This window comes from Magnolia sinica, chromosome 1 (genome assembly GCF_029962835.1).
Source record: "Magnolia sinica isolate HGM2019 chromosome 1, MsV1, whole genome shotgun sequence".
NCBI lineage: Eukaryota > Viridiplantae > Streptophyta > Magnoliopsida > Magnoliales > Magnoliaceae > Magnolia > Magnolia sinica.
This window is the reverse complement of record NC_080573.1, coordinates 59,744,138-59,760,737: the sequence shown is the minus strand read 5'-3', so window position 1 is coordinate 59,760,737 and position 16,600 is coordinate 59,744,138.

The following is a 16,600-nucleotide window of genomic DNA, read 5'->3' as shown; positions in this document are numbered from 1 at the left end:
ACAGGGTTGAACGCCCACCATTAAAAACTTGGGGCCACGTTAGTTCTGGATGAAGTTGTTTTTTTCCTTCATCCAGGTGTGTATGACCTATTCAACAGGTTGGAAGTCAAATAAACATTACACGGGCGCTTGGATATTTTTAATGGTAGACATTAAACACTATTGTTTTCGTGTGGTGTGGTCCATATGAGATTTAAATCTGCCTCAATTTATGGATTAATCACTAAAATAATCAGAAAAATGGATGGACGGTGTGGATGAAACACATACATCGTGGTGAGGCCAAAAAGCACCGAGTGAGTGGCAGGGTCACTAGTCAAAGCACGTCCAACCAACACCACCCAGCTAGCTGGTGGAAGAGCTGTGTGAGCCCCACCTATTATCTATATTTTATCCATGCCATTCATTCATTTTTAAACCTTATTTTAAGGTATCAGCCCAAATATGAGGCATATCTAAATTTCAAAGTGGACTAAACCACTCCAAATGGCGGGGATTGAACGCCTCTTGTTGAAAATTTGTTTAGGGCCGCAAAAGTTTTGGATCAAGCTGATTTTGTGTTCTTCATCAATGTTATTGTGATTTAATGCAAACAGTAGATGACAAATAAATATTGTAGTAGGCCACTGGTGCAACTGGCTGATGGAGAAGAATAGTTTAAGGGTAGGTACCTCTCCAAGATAAGCACAAAAATTACACAAAGTATAAAGAAACAATGTAGAAGTTTTATTCAACTCACAAAGTATAAAGAAACAATGTAGAAGTTTTATTCAACTCAAATATGCCTTAATACTACTCATCGTAGGATAAAAATACATTTAAAATATTTGATAGTGAAACATAGGTACAAGGAGAACTCTTAATGTCACATCAACCAATGGCTTATAAATATGAAAGAGAAGTAAAAAAGAATAAGGTTGTATTTAAAAATATTTAACTAATGGATTATTCATATTTAGTATATTGATTTTATTAGCTAATTACCTAATAAACTATCTACTTAAATAGGAGGCTTGAGCCTCCTTATGGATGGGTTAGCTATTGGGCTTGGGCTTGGCCCATGGATTGTGAGACTAGATCAGCCTGTACCAGTCCTTTATCATTTAAAAGAATTTGACTCTGGCATGTTAATGGCTTGATATTGTTCATAAAGGTTAGGATTCAAGTTGTAATGACCCTGAAAATTTTGTGCTATTCTTTCCTTAGTAGTTCTTTTTTTGGGGTAATTAGCGCTTAACTCGATTGCTTGTGAAATTTGCATCAATCACTTTAAATTGTATCTACATGACCCAAAACCTGTAGATTAGTTAGCGCTATGTTACTCTGAAATCTGGGATTCATCCCTAAGGCCAGTTGCTCTTGGGATTTTTTGGAAGTTCTAGATCGGACCTGGACCGCGTGTCGAAAGTCCAATAGCGATGATCTTAGGCTATTGCGGTCACCATGTTGGGCTTGACCATCACCTCGAAAATCAAGTCCATGTGATGTTCTAGGTCGATTTGTTTGAGTTTAGAGTGAAGAGTGTGAGAACAGTTGGAAACTTAAATAAGATTTTATGAAATCTGAGTCGTGTCGCTTGCGCGACGATTTTAAACAATCTGACCGTTGGATTCTGACCCAATTTCACCCTCTGATCAGGGAAGATGACCCAGGCATGTCCTTGTGCTTGTGGACCTGATCGAGATTCGGTGACCGTTGAATTGAGTGTAATCCACCACGGCTGATCTGAAAATCCAGTTGGTACGAAAACTCAGCTTGACCTAGATCCATGGTCAGTGAGCTTAAGTCCGACCTTTCGTGGTAATAGGCCCACCGGAAGTGCTTCGTTGGTTCGTGAGAGGCCGGTTTTGGTTATACCCTAAGTATACCTTGGCCCTGGGGTTATTTTCATCAATATTAGGCCTATTTATAGACCTTAAAACCCTAGCTCTCTTTTCCATACGAATTTCCTAACCCTAGCTTAGAAGAGAGAGGAAAAGAGAGAGAAAGTGAGAGAGAAGTTGGTGAATCATCTTAGATTCTTTCCTGTTCTTCTTCATCCTTAAACCTTCACTTTAGAATCGTTATTCCGGTTTCATCTTTGGGTAAGTTAACCTAACCCTAATCTGTGTTAGAGCTTAGAATAGTCTTTGTGATGTTGTATCTCATTTCTATTCTTGCTTTAGGTTATCTTGTCGCCGTTGACGAAGACATATCGTCTGAAATCAGTTCGATGTTCTTTTCTAACTTAAGGTGCGGACTTTAAATGTATAGGTTATGGGTTTCAAGGCTTTCAATGCTAGTTAATGGTTTATTCTTGCTATGGATGAGATTTCACATGCCAAATATTATGTTTATTTTGCATTCCTGATATGCATGTGTTATATTAAGATTTGTGTATTCTATGTGTATGTATAAAGTACCGTATGCGTATAAAATATGAACCTGTGTTTGCCTTGATTATTTATCGTGTACTTATGCTAATTGTATGTGCGACAACTCCTTGGTAAAAGGAATTGTCCAAATGTGTGTATTTCAACATACGTCATGTATGTTATATTATGTATTCTAAGTGTTTGTAGAAATGTCTGAATGATCTAAAGTGTGATGTACCAACCTAGTATGGGCGTTGAGAAGCGATTCTCAACTCTCCCACTAGTGTGTATGATTTCCTTCATGTAAGTTACATTCCTTGTTGTTTAAATTCAAGTATTACTTATGCTTACATTCATGGTAAGTTGATATTCTTCAAATGCTTGTGTACCACATGATTTGAGTCGTTGTTCCTTTACTGTTCTACATTCAATACGAATATCTGTTGTAGTGTAATGTGTGTGGGACTATGCATTAGTCCAGGAAATCGGTAATTGGCCTTAAGATCGTGGCTGAGGTTGCTTTCACCACGTAGGACGTGATTAGACGAACCCGAGACGTATTAGAGTTGTCGGCAGTGGTTTGGCCACGCGGAGTGTTTGAACACTCTATGTCGTTCAACCCAACGTGCGCTTGTGCTAGTCGAGTTCGTCAAGTAACCCGATTGTCCGATGTATGTTCATCATGTATGGACGCTACTGCTTGAATCTAGGGTACCGAACTTACTAATGAAATCCTATTAACCATGGTACCTTGATCCGCTAAGACTCATGAGCCGGACATGGTGGTATGGGACACCGTGGTCGAGCTGTCGGCCTACGCTGGGGTGACGAGCCTCCCTGTAGTGACCAGTGAGTAACCAAACTCGTGAGCCGATTATGGTGTTATGAGACACTATATTCGTGCTGTCGGCCTACATTGATTGGTGACGAGCCCTTTGTAGTGACCTCGAGCATGCCTGGATACCACATTGAGGTGACGAGCCTTAGTGTAGTAACGAAGGTATGATGGGCGTGCATTGATTGGTGACGAGCCCTTTGCAACGACTTAAAACCATATGATCGTATGAGATATCTAAGATTGACGACCCTAGAATGGATCACTGTTTGGATGGTGACATGAGGAAGATACCTTAGCTTCCCAATCCTGCTGTATGAAAAGGACTAATAACCACTTAGTAATCATGTTCATGCACCGCATTTGCATGTGCTTTGTAGACGTGGCGTACTTTGAAGCGATGTCATGCGTAACGTAAGATGAAGACATTGAGGGTGTACGCGTGAGGGCACGCATCATTTTTCATACATCCTTGCATTAACAAGAGTACTTAGGACATGTTTAATTGTTCTGCTTTATCATTACTGCTTGATTGAACTGATAACATGTTAACCTGTGCTTTATTGTTCCACTGAGTTGATCACTCACTCCCACGTTCTAGGGCGGTGTTAAATACCCACCAGACTCTGTCTTGGCTGCTGATGTTGCAGATGTTGATGCGACTTCTGAGGCAGAGCGGGAGATCGATGATGATGAGGCTACATTCTCTTTTATGTAGTTTTCAGACGGGTTCTAGTGAGCCTTGTTCTGATGCGCGGGATGCTAGGATTTCTTTTGGGAATTAAATGATGTAATTTGATACTTATAATTTTGATAGCAACACTTGTATTACGACCTGGTATGTATATGTACTTCAGGGATTTGCACATGTACACATATAGTTCTTTAAGTCTTCCGCTTGCTTTCTTCACTTATCCCTGAATTATATCTGCACTTTGGCTTAATGTATTCCATGTTTTATGCACTAATACAGTCAACATACATCCATCATTAAATATGTTGCATAAGTGATGTTTTGGAACTCGGGAACTGAGTTATGCTCGACCCCCGAATTTCAAGGCGTTACACAAGTGTTGAAAGTTTGTGGTTGTGACCCATGTAGCATCAGAGAGAGGTCTTCATTGCCAATGAATAGAGGTGGGCATCGAGTCGAGTCGGACCGAGTTAGGTCCAACTCGACTTGATCCAGTTTTGTCAAATCCCTAACTCAAACTTGATTCGACTCGGGACCAAGTCCAGCAGGCCTGACTTGATATGAGTCCGAATCTTGGCTAGGCTAACCCGAACGGAGTCCAACTCGATCAGAGATACAGAGTCGCTGACTGAGTCGAATCAGGTCAATGAGCCATCTATTTGATGTTTTATTTAATTAAAATAATAAAAAAATAAAAAATACCTGAAATCCAGCCAGACGTGTGCTGATGTACGGACGGGTGGAGGAGAGAGAGAGGAGGAGGAGCCGAACGGGTGCTGTTGTGCAGCTGTGATAGAGTAAGGGACTTGGGATTGGGTTAGGTGTGGCGGCCAGCTACTAGGGTTAGCGTAGAGAATGGGGGTTTTTTTTTTGTCTATAACTTTATATAGTACCCGATAACTGGATTGAGTCAGGTTTCGAATCAGGTCGAGTCCGACCGGATCGAGTTTCAGTTCGAGTTACTATGTAACTCAAACTCGATTTAGTGGGGTTTCAGATCAGGATAGGGCTACTTGATCCGAACCCAACTCTGTCATTCGGTTCGGGTCGAGTCGGACGAGAAACTTCTAGTAACCACCTTAGCGCATGAAGACAATTTGGTCATCGAGAACATTAATGATCATATCTGTAGGTGACACAACGACCAGAAGCGTGAGGAAAAAAAGGTTGAAAGATCTTCCACATGAAAAGTAGGATTGATAGGTAAATCTAATAGAAATTTAAAATATAGGCATTAGCACTAATCCTCTTTATGATTTTGATTGATCTTATATTGCGAGGATGAAGCTTCTTTGAGGTACCGGGGGTAACCGTTCAGAATGAATGCAGGCCATAAGCATGTCACTTTCCATAAATTCAACAAAGTGACGTCTTGTATCTGCATATTGCTTATAACTTTATTATTTGCAACGATATTACATTAAGCTTCATCATGCACATTGCATGTGGCGGATGAAGTCATCTATTTCTATGCTTGGTCTCAACTCTATGGGTAAAGGAACCAAATCAAATGGAAGACATTCTCGTATATCAATTACTACTTCAAAAGGTGACATCCCTGTGGACCTATTAATTGAGTTATTATAAGAAAATTCAATCATAAGTATTACTAGGTCCCATGTAGCTATATGATCGTGGCCAAGACACTGAAATAACTTGCCCAAGCTATCATTTACCACTTTCATTTAACCATCGGTCTAAGGGTGATAGGCACTACAAAACTGAAGCTTCATTTTCATTCTTGCCTAAAGAGTCTTCTAGAAATAACTCATGAATTTAATATTATGATCAAACACAATTGTCTTCAGAAGCCCATGAAGACAAGAAACCTCTCAAAAGAATAATTAAGTAATCTTAAGAGCGTCTATTATATTCAAGCATGGTATGAAATGAGCCATCTTTGAAAATCAATCAACCACTACAGATACTTAGTCAACTTTCTGAGTGGTCTTTGACAAACTCAGGACAAAGTCCCATACAATCTACATTTTTTTTTACTCTTAGCAAGCTGGCAAACCCTGCATAACTGGCATATCTTTGCAACATCTAATTTTATACGAGACGAAATTTTTTTTTTTCCAATGAGAGCTAGGGTCTTATCATGTCCCAAATGTCCACTACACATACAGGCATGTAACTCCCTCACAACATATTCATGGATGAACATATTGGGTAGACAAAGTTGCATTTCCCGGAACAAGTAGTCATCTTAAATGCTAAAATATGAGTGTCTCACATACTCTCCAATAAGAACACCTATATAAATAAGTATGAAATTCTCATCGTCAACATACTTATGTCGTATCTCTTTAAATCCCAAAACAATGATGACATCGATAACAATAGATGTGTGCAACAACATAATGCATAACAACCTGATTGTCCTTGTCTAACCTTGTTATTTCACCTTATTTGTCAATCACATAAGTCTATGTATCATATAATCAGTGTAGCCCTTGGAAACTAAAGACCAAAGATATAAGAGGATGTTGAGCATCAAGGAGTAAAGAACAGGTATATGAGGTTCCTTGGTGACCCTAACCCTTGACCCAAAATAACTTAAATATTTAAATGATCTTAACCCTAATAGGTAAACCTTTTATTGATCATCCATTAGCCTTAAGAGCCTTAATTGAACATGCTTAGATTAGCTTTAGAGGTCTCGAGTTGCTGGAAAATAAACTGCATAATTTCAGGCTACCTTTGATCCCACCGAACCCCTACGGTCCCACCAAAAATGCTCAAAACATAACAACAAAAAGTCCTAAAATTCATGTAATTCGACTCCAGCTAAAGAATCCTTTGGCTGGCTTCGATGCAACCAAACATAAACTTCACTCCGACTTGAGCTCGAATTTACAAAGTTCAGAAATGACCCTACCCCGATAGTTTCAATCGAACAAGGTGTATAAATAAGTGCACTAATAGAGAAATCATAACACCTTGGATAGGTGACCTTACAAGTTTCTGATGGGCTTAATAAATGAATTTGGGAGATAGTTTTATTGTTGAGTATATAGGTAAATCTAAGGATTAGAGCCTCATTTTGTGCTTTATAGTTAAATTAGAGGATTTTATCTTAATTTTCTTTTTTGATAGTTTAGATTTAAAGTTGCTTAATTTTAAATATCATCTGTTTATTGCTAGACTATCATTGGTAATTGATATTTCAAATGGTATATCCTCTTAAATGACCATAATAAACATGCTACATGTTTTAATGATATACGCACCCTATTCCCTTATTTGTATGTGATTATTGGTAAATTCATGATTTATAGAACTTTCCGTTTTTCTGGGCATGATTGGTTTATCTATGGAATTTTTTCTTTGTCAAATATTGACAAAAAGAGGGAGAAAGATCAAGTCCACCAAAACAAGTTGAATTCTATTTTACAAGTTCTGTTTGTTGTTGGAGGAGGTTGATGGAGATAGAGGGACCAATGCAAGTTTACATATCTTTTTGTATTCGAGTTGTTAATCTTTATATTTGACATATAATACTTTTTGTTGTTTTGGTTTGTCATTTGTATGGACCATGACAAATTCTAGGTTAGATTTTTATCATTTAATTATCAAAGGGAGAGATTGTTAGTACATTGATTTGTGCACATATTTATCAATCATGTGTGCCTGTGTGTTAGTGAGTTGGAAGCTGAAGACCGAAGACACATGAAGACTTAGAGCATCAAGAAGTGAAGAACAAGTAAATCATGAGGTGCCTTGGTAACCCTAACCTTAGACCCAAAACAACCTAGCCTTTAGATGATCCATTCTTTAATTAGAAAACCTTGAATTGATCATCCCTCAGCCTTAGGAACTCATTTAAAACATGATAAATAGGCTTATAGAGGTGCAAAGTTATTGTAAACCAAACTGCCCAAAGCAACAAACTTTTAAGTAAAGCTCGATTTTCCTCAATCGATCGAACATGGCCAAAATTGTCTAGTGAATTTTCTAGCCTTTTTCAACGAAGTTCGATTGATCAAAAGCCCTCATTCAATCGATCAAGGATGTCGTAATTCTACCCATTTTGTAGCCGTTGTAAACCAAAATATATACAAACGATATTCAATTTTTGGGCATTTGGATGAGTTTTTGGTGTAATAGAAGCCTAGTGTTGCTACACTGATTTTTGCACCATGTTAGTCAATCACACGAGTCTATGTGTCATGTAGTCGGTTGAGCCCTTAAAACCTAAAGATCGAAGACACAAGAAGGCGTGAAGCATCAAGGAGCAAAGAAACATGTAAATGAGGTGCCTTGGTGACATTAACCTTAACCCAAAACAGCCATTGAACCTCTAAATGATCATTGTCTTAATAAGAAACTCTTGTGTGATCATCCCTTAGCCTTAGGAACCTTATTGAAACATGATAAGATAGGCTGTAAAGGTTTCGAGCTGTTGGAAATCAAACTACCCAAACCAACATACTTTGTGGTGTGCACGAGCAAAGCTCGATTGATCAACTGATGTAATTAACGTCCCAAAAATCAATAACATCCCAAAAATCAATTCTCGTGTACCTTGCATGGGATCCGAGTTCCATGGTGTTAGACATTGTACTTAAAGCATAACCCTCCATACCTTACATTCATCACATGCCTTTACATTCACAAAGGTAACCATACATAAGAATAAAATCAACCAAACCTTAGATTTTATTTCATTCAAGCAAAAAAATTCAATTGAACGTCAAATGCTCACCTACACAGGAGCTTATTACAAAAGTCCATATTTGTTGCATGAAACGTAATTAAAACAAAGCTAAAGTTTAAACATCAGTGTCATTATCCCTTATTACTCGAAATAATCCTCTTTAGGGAGATCTTCACATGTATCTTCAACCTGTATATCACATGCATCATCTGTATAGTTGGAGAGGGTCAACGCCCTACTCATAATGATGGTTGTCCTTTGTTAATTCAAGTAATTCATCATAGGAACCATATAAATATTCTAAAACACCTTGTATTCCATCATTACAAGGGGTATCGGTATACAAATAAAATTTACATGAATGCATGCATGGCATAGTGTGTGCAACTTATCAAACATAGTGACCACCACATTGTAGAATATGATTCTTAAAAATTTAGCTTGTTCCACATCCTATAACTACAGAGATTCATTAGTGTGTCCAATACTATTATAGTTTTACATAACACCTCGAGATAGTGAAAAGGCGAGCTTAAGAAGTCCTAAAGGAGAGGTGAATATGACTATACCAAATTAAAATTAAAGTGCTGAAATATTAAATAAATCAGAAACCTCAATCGCACTAGTATTGAAAAATTGATTCAAACTAATTCGTAGAACAACCTTCATCTAAACCAAGTTCAGGTAGGACAACTTTATTTCACGAATGTTTGTAAAAATCAAGATCTCAAACCAAGCAAGAGAAAATAAAGTTATCTATAACAAACATTCACCACTTTTGCATAAATGAAATTACATTCTTCACAAATGAAAAAAGTAAATATTCACCATAACACCAAGAATTATAGTGGTTCGGTGTGTACAACAACTGTTCTCAAACTGCCACACCTACTCCACTCCCAATAATCACTATCCACATGATATTGACTTTCACTATAAACAAGCTTTTCACAGGGTCACCTTAAAACCTGATACAGTTGTGATTTTAAAGGGCTATCACAAACAAAAATCCCTCACTGAGATTTTTTATATCTTAGGAAAACCAACAAATGAGATTTTCTGGCTATCTCAATAAAACCAAACAAATAAAAGTAAAGAATACTTATCTTCTCCTTTGAAGATATATCGGTCGATGTAGCTGTAGAACCACTTCTCTTGTAGTAGATTATTCAATGTTCAGTCGTATAGACAAGAGTTCAAGGTTCTAGATTGATTTTAAATAAATTCAAATCAAAGGCTACTTGTTTGAATTCCTTAAGATCTCAAAGAAGAGTATTTACTCTCTTTATAAAATAGGATTCAAAGAATAAGAGATCAAGGAATTGAAACAAATAAGTTATTAAAAATATAAATAAATACCGTGCAATAGCTTGACAATAATGGAGGCTTCTCTCTCTCTTGATGAAGGATTTTATGTACTTGAATTGTTAATTTCAGATTGTGAGAAGGCCTCTATTTATAGGCTAAGAAGTTGTTGCCTCGACTCACCTAAGAAAATCTTCGACTTGTCTAAGGACCAGATTCCGTTCCAATAAATTTTCAAATTTGAGCGCAATAAGATAAAACAGAACTTTGACTAGTCGAAGCCCCTGCTCGACTGATTGAGGGTCATGTTCGACTAGTCGAGCAAGGGCTTCGACTAGTCAAGGGTGCCTAAAATCCGAACTGATTCAGAAGCTAGACTTCGAGTCGAGCAACCCTCGACTGGACGAAGGCCCATCTTCGATTGGTCGAGTAGTCTGCTCGACTGGTCGAAGAAGTAACGAAAAAATCCTTTTTTCTAAGTTTAAACTAGGATTGGTTGAAAAATGCTTAGACTAGTCGAACCACAGCTTAGACTAGTTAAACCTAAGCTTAGACTAGTTGAACCTAAGATTAGACTAGTCGAACTTTAGTCTAATATAAGTATAAAAAACTCATTTAAGTTTATGTTTTGAAAGAACCTAAGCCTAAGGTCTTTCTAGGGTTTGTTATACTTGATATAACTGAACTTTGAATTAACTTGAACTTCATGAAACTTGTTCTTCTACTTGAATCTTCAATAGAGCTTAAAGTTGAAGATGGAGCTAGATATTTTACTAGAACTTTAATAGAACTTGAACTCAATCATCTTAAACTCAGTAGAACTTGAACTTTTCATCTTGATCTTGAACTTTCCATCTTGATCCTTTACTTGACTTGAACTTTCCATCTTAATCCTCTACTTGACTTGAACTTTAATAGAGTCTTGAAATTTCTATCTTGATCCACACTGGAAAGTCTACTTCATAAGCTATTTTGTCTAAATGAAAATTGACAAACAAAGGTGTGTTTTATACAATATTGCACTTACATATGGTACAACACATAAATTAGATGAATTACGTAACATGATTTGTTCATGCAGTGACTAATTATTACATCTAATCCCAGAAAGGTAATTTGCACTTACTGTTTCGATAAAGAAACAAGTATCGCGGGTTTGAATATCTATATTCAATAATTTAAAAAAATGGAAGAACAAGCATCATCACTCATTTTATTAATTATGAATTTGTGTTACATCTCTCGTATTTTCCTTGATTCCAAAATAAAGTACATTTTAATCAATACATTGAAAGAAAGGAAAACAATTCAATATTGATTTTGACAGCATTTTGGCTTGCGAAGTATCCGTCGCAATGACAGAAGAGTTGCACAGGTTTGAATACCCCTTGTTCCGCACTAATACACTTGGAATACAAGTGCAAAAGATCAACTCATGTGAGATTCTAGATCTCACGAAAGAATATCACCAAAATATTTAAAATCAACATGCAAACATGTCTGTTGCGTAGTCGCCCAACCAATCCTTGTTACGCGGCAGTGCAACAGGTTTTTTCCTTGCTTTTCGCGTGTCCTTCTTCTTCCTCCTTTCTTTTCGATATTGCATCATGGGATAGCTGAAGAAGCTCTCAAAGAATCCCTGGAATCTCTTTGGTCTCTATGGAACTCTTCATTTGTGAATGAATCAAATGACAGGGGGAGGAGGGTATTTATAGGCTTTCACATGTGTGAACCACCAAAACCACACAATAAGTAGAGTTGTGCGGTTGTGCAACAAACCTTTACACATACTTCCTCATGTTTATTCGTGCTCCAATAGATGCCCCCTCGATTCTCCTTTGATCGTCTTGCGAAATCAAATGGGGAATCGAACTCTTCTTTACTCAAAACAATTTTCTTTCTCTATTTCCTTATGCACAATTGTGCAAATCATGTTGCGCTATCGGGTCAGCGAAACGGCTGTCGGATCCCTGTTACTTATAAAAATAGAATCCACTTCTTTTAAACCACTTCTACATTTAATCCTTTCCAGACCTTATCTCTCCATTGCGTGATTGCATAACAAACTACCTTTGCGAGACCGTGTAATTGACTTGCATTGCGTGACCACCCAACATCTTCTACCATGGCAGAAAATTTTCCAAGTACTCAGACTTTGCCAAAATTCTGACTTATTATCAAATGGATAGAAGTAAGAGATCCTCCAGTGCTTCTCAAGAGCATTCAACCCCTTCACAACACCATGCTCTCGAGAGTTCACAGCCTGCTTAAGTTGAAGATCACCCATGCAAGACAATGAAGATTACAACCAATCGCCTCTCTTTTTTTAAGGAACATGTCCTCCCAATGATAAACTCTTTTGATAGCTAGCCTAGCTAGTCCCATTCGTGAAGCCATTATAATGGGGGACATATATAAAGAGGCCCCCTTAAGAAGAGTAAGAGCCAGACTAGGAGAACTGGCTAAAAGCTACTATGAATCTTCAGACAAATAACTCCCGGTAGCCTGCTAGAGAATCAACTCCGCCTCCCTCCTTTTCAAAGAAGAAACAATCGAAAAGTAAAGGGCAACAACTCCAAGAGAAGATCAATGAATTTAATAAAAAGTGCTTATAGAATACTTAGGATTGTGGAAAGGTGCATCAAGAGATTATTAAATTAAACAGCCCCTTCAAGGATGAAATGATCATCATTCTAATGAACCTACATCAGCATCTCTCGATTCTTCATAGCGAGCCCACAAACAAAATGACACACAACAAAATACTTTATATTGCAAATTAGGCCATGAAGGAACAACATATTCTGGAAGGTTTTTTGCTAGAGAAGGGCTCGAAGCAAAGGATTGGCAAAATCTCTGTCATGAGATTTCTGTTACCATGTTATAACTCGCATGTAAGGCCCGTATCCTAGACCGTACCGTTCCATAGGCTTCCGCGGTCTTTCCGGTCGAATTCCGGCAACCTTCGACCCTTAACCGGTATTTGCGCGCGACCTGAATTCTCATGCCGTCAACCTGAGTCGACTCAACCCAGGGCTCGTACCTTAGCGACCGCGTCGTCGCTCCGGTTCCGATGCCGCGACTCGCGCGCTGATGCGATGCTCTGGTCAAGAGTTGTGGGCCAGCGTTCGGTGCGAGGAAACACCGCGCGTGCGAATTCCAAAGGAATCTCTACGAGGTGTCACATCAATCAATCAATCCCATCAATCCCATCATGTCAAGTACACATCAACTTTCACCCTTTCCCAAGCAAGCCCCAAAAGTCAAAAAGTTTCTTACAACCCATAACTCCTCTTACACATTTTGCCAAAAAAGTCAAAAAGAGCTCTTACACCCATCCCTCTCTCTCCCATCCATCACTCCATCACCCATCACTCCCTCTCTCTCTCCCTTACAAGTCTCTCTCTCATTTCAACTCTCCCATAAGCAAAAACCTCCTACGTATGAGCCTCTCCCATTTCCTTCCAAGCTACATGTGTGGCCCACCTTCCCATCCTTAGATCTCTCATCTCAACCATCCATTTTTCATCTTCCTCCATCAAAGAGAAGCACAAGGAGCTAAGGAAGCCAAGGGAGCAAGAAGATCAAGTGGTGGGTGCCTTGATAGGGTAGATTTTGATATTTTTAAGATGGGCCAAGTGAGGCCAACCGATTAATGGTTTGGATCTCACTTTGGACCCTAAGATGTGGCCGATGGCCCACTTGGATCATCATGATCATTCCATGATGGGGCCATTCTCCATGGACCCCATCATGATGTTTATTTCCTTACATGCTTAGGGTCATCTAGACCGTTTATTTTAGTGGAGAAGGGATCTCCACCGTCGGATTTCAATTCCATGGACCCACATGTAATGGGACCCACTTGATGTATGATTTAGTGCAAGGGAGGGCCCATAGTGCCGGGGGTCCCTCCATCACGCGGTTTCACTCTCTATCTCTCTCCCTTTTTATTTTATTTTATTTTATTTTATTTTGTTGTATGATGAAGAGGTTGTGTGGCCCACTTGAATGGACCCCACCATAGGGTATGTATTCCATCCAAATCACCTACAAGTGGGGCCCACTTTGTGTGTAGTATCCACACCATCCTCCATGAGGTGGCCCACATAAGCAAGGCCCACCTCTAGTGTATTTGCAGAGTCCAGCGTCCAGGGACGCTGGACGTTACATGGGAAATGCAAATATTAGCTTGGTTTGGGGGTGGTCCACTTGTGTAGGCCCCACCTTGATGTATGTATTAAATCCACACCATCCATTCCTGTCTCAAGCCTTTTTTAGGCGTTGACCTGAAAGATGGGATCCATCAGACCTTCGGGCGGGCCATACCATACCAAATGGTGGTTTTCACCATTGAAACCTCCCCTGATTTCCTATACTCCAAAATATGTCCAATATTGGACTTGTTTTGCTCGTGGTGAGCCATGGGAGAATATTGGACGGAATGATTGCCTAGATGTGGGCCCCACCACTGAAAACCATAAGAAAATAGAAATAAATAAAAAAAAATATCAACACAGCACGGCTGTAGCCGTGGGCCCCACCCTGATGTTTATTTGTCATCTAATCCATTCAAACGGTGGGCCCTAAGGTCAGTGGACCACCCTCCAAAAATCAGCTCGATCCAAGACTCAGGTGGCCCACACCGTAGGAAACAGTGGGATTAGACTTCTACCTTTGAAATCCTTTTGGGGTCCACAGAAGTTTTGGATTAGGGTGAGATTTGTTTTCACCCTTCAACTGGGCCCATGTGACCTTATCAGCGGGTTGGATGGCATCTAAACATTATGGTGGGCCCCACATGGAGCCCACAGTGATGCATGTGTTTTGGCCACCGTCCAGGCAGACGGTGGGGCCAGCTATGATGTTTGTGTTTTCCCCACCGTCCAGGGACGGTGGGCCTGTGGGTGCGTGCGTGTGTGGTGCGTGCGTGTGTGGTGTGTGCATGTGTATATTTATATATTATATATATATATATATACACATATATATAATATTATATGATATATAATATTATATGTACTGTATGTATATTATATACTATATTATATATATTTTTATTGGCATGGGAGGCCCATTTCATTACTTGTGGCCCATGGTTGAGGCCCACTTTGATTTATATATAAGGCCCATGGGTCGAGGCCATTTAATGCATTAGGGGCCCATGGGTCGAGGCCCATTAAAATGTATTGGGGCCTATGGGTCGAGGCCCATTTGATGCACGTATGGGGCCCAATTGGCGAGGCCCATTTGATACATATAAGGCCCATATGGGTAGGCCCATTTGATGCACGTATGGGGCCCAATTGGCGAGGCCCATTTGGTATATATAAGGCTCATGTGAGCAGGCCCATTTGATGCACTCTAAGGCCCACGGGTTATAGCCCATTGCAATGAACATAAGGCCCATTGATGCGGCCCATTGATGTGGCCCACTTAATGAATATAAGGCCCATGAGATACGGCCCATTTGATGTATTGAAGGCCCAATGAGATATACCTAAGGTTCATTGCAATGTGCAGTCCCAACATGAATCATATAATGATATTTATAACAGTCGTGCCTTGGGAGCAATGGTGGTTTGACGTCCACATTGCAAGTATAGTGTGGTTAAATGTCCGCATTATGACTTTCCCTAGGGCCATTGTTAGGCTCGTACGTCTGATATGTAGGCCGTCTAGGCCCATCTTTGTTATGATTATCATTCATCCCATATAACATGTTTAATTTCCATGATTCATAATCATATGCATCATACGTATGCTTGATATGAGAAATGCCCGATCATAGCATATGCCTTCGGGCAGATGGTTTAGGGCTCCGTACAGGGGGTGTTGCCTACATGAGCGCACGATACGCGCAGGTTTGCTGCATGACCGGATAGTGTGATTCATGCATTCGCATTGTGTGATATGGTTACTTGTATGCCCTAGCGACATCGGGGTCACCTCCACACACGTATCGTGGTTGGCGGGATTAGATACCGAAATCTTGTTCTACATGGGGTGCGATAGATATCCCTGGGTGAAAGTCCCTAAACCCTTATGGTACCAGGAGGTTGCTCCAACGTCTAGACCGAGTGGATGCATGAGCGCTGAGTGCCGATTACCAGACGGTTGCGCTTTCCACTGTGTCGTGGTCGGTTGGAAGGGGGTGCGGCCTTACCCGCCCGAGAGTAGGGGGCAATGCTAGGCTGAGTCTGACCAGCTCGAGGAATGGGTCCGCTATTGACGAGCCGAGCCCGATATTGGCAGGCGGATAGTGAGGTCTTTTCCACTCACCTTATTGCGCGTAATGGGGCGGCAATCTGGCTTGGAGTGTACTAGACCCCGGTGATATTCCAGATTTGAGCCGTATTGACATGTGGACTTAGACGAGGATTTGTATGCTTGACTTACATTTCGCATTGCATGGCCTTGGTATGGCCGACATCATTCCTTGCACCGCATGGCCTTGGTACGGCTATAGTATTCTTGGCATTCATTAGCTTGTTCCGCATTACTCTGATACTATATAGCTGCATTACCACCTTGAGCATACACTTTCACCACCCTCTAAGCTTTCTATAAGCTTATGCACGACTGTTGCGTGCAGGTGACGTTGGATCGCAGCAGCGCTGAGGCTTAGGCGCGTGGCAGATCATTTTTGGAGTTTTGTTCATCTTCATTGTATTTCCCTTATGCTCATTGTACTTGTAAAGTTTTTGATTATAGTGGAAATGTGATGGAGTTTTTAGTTGTTGTGTGTGGGT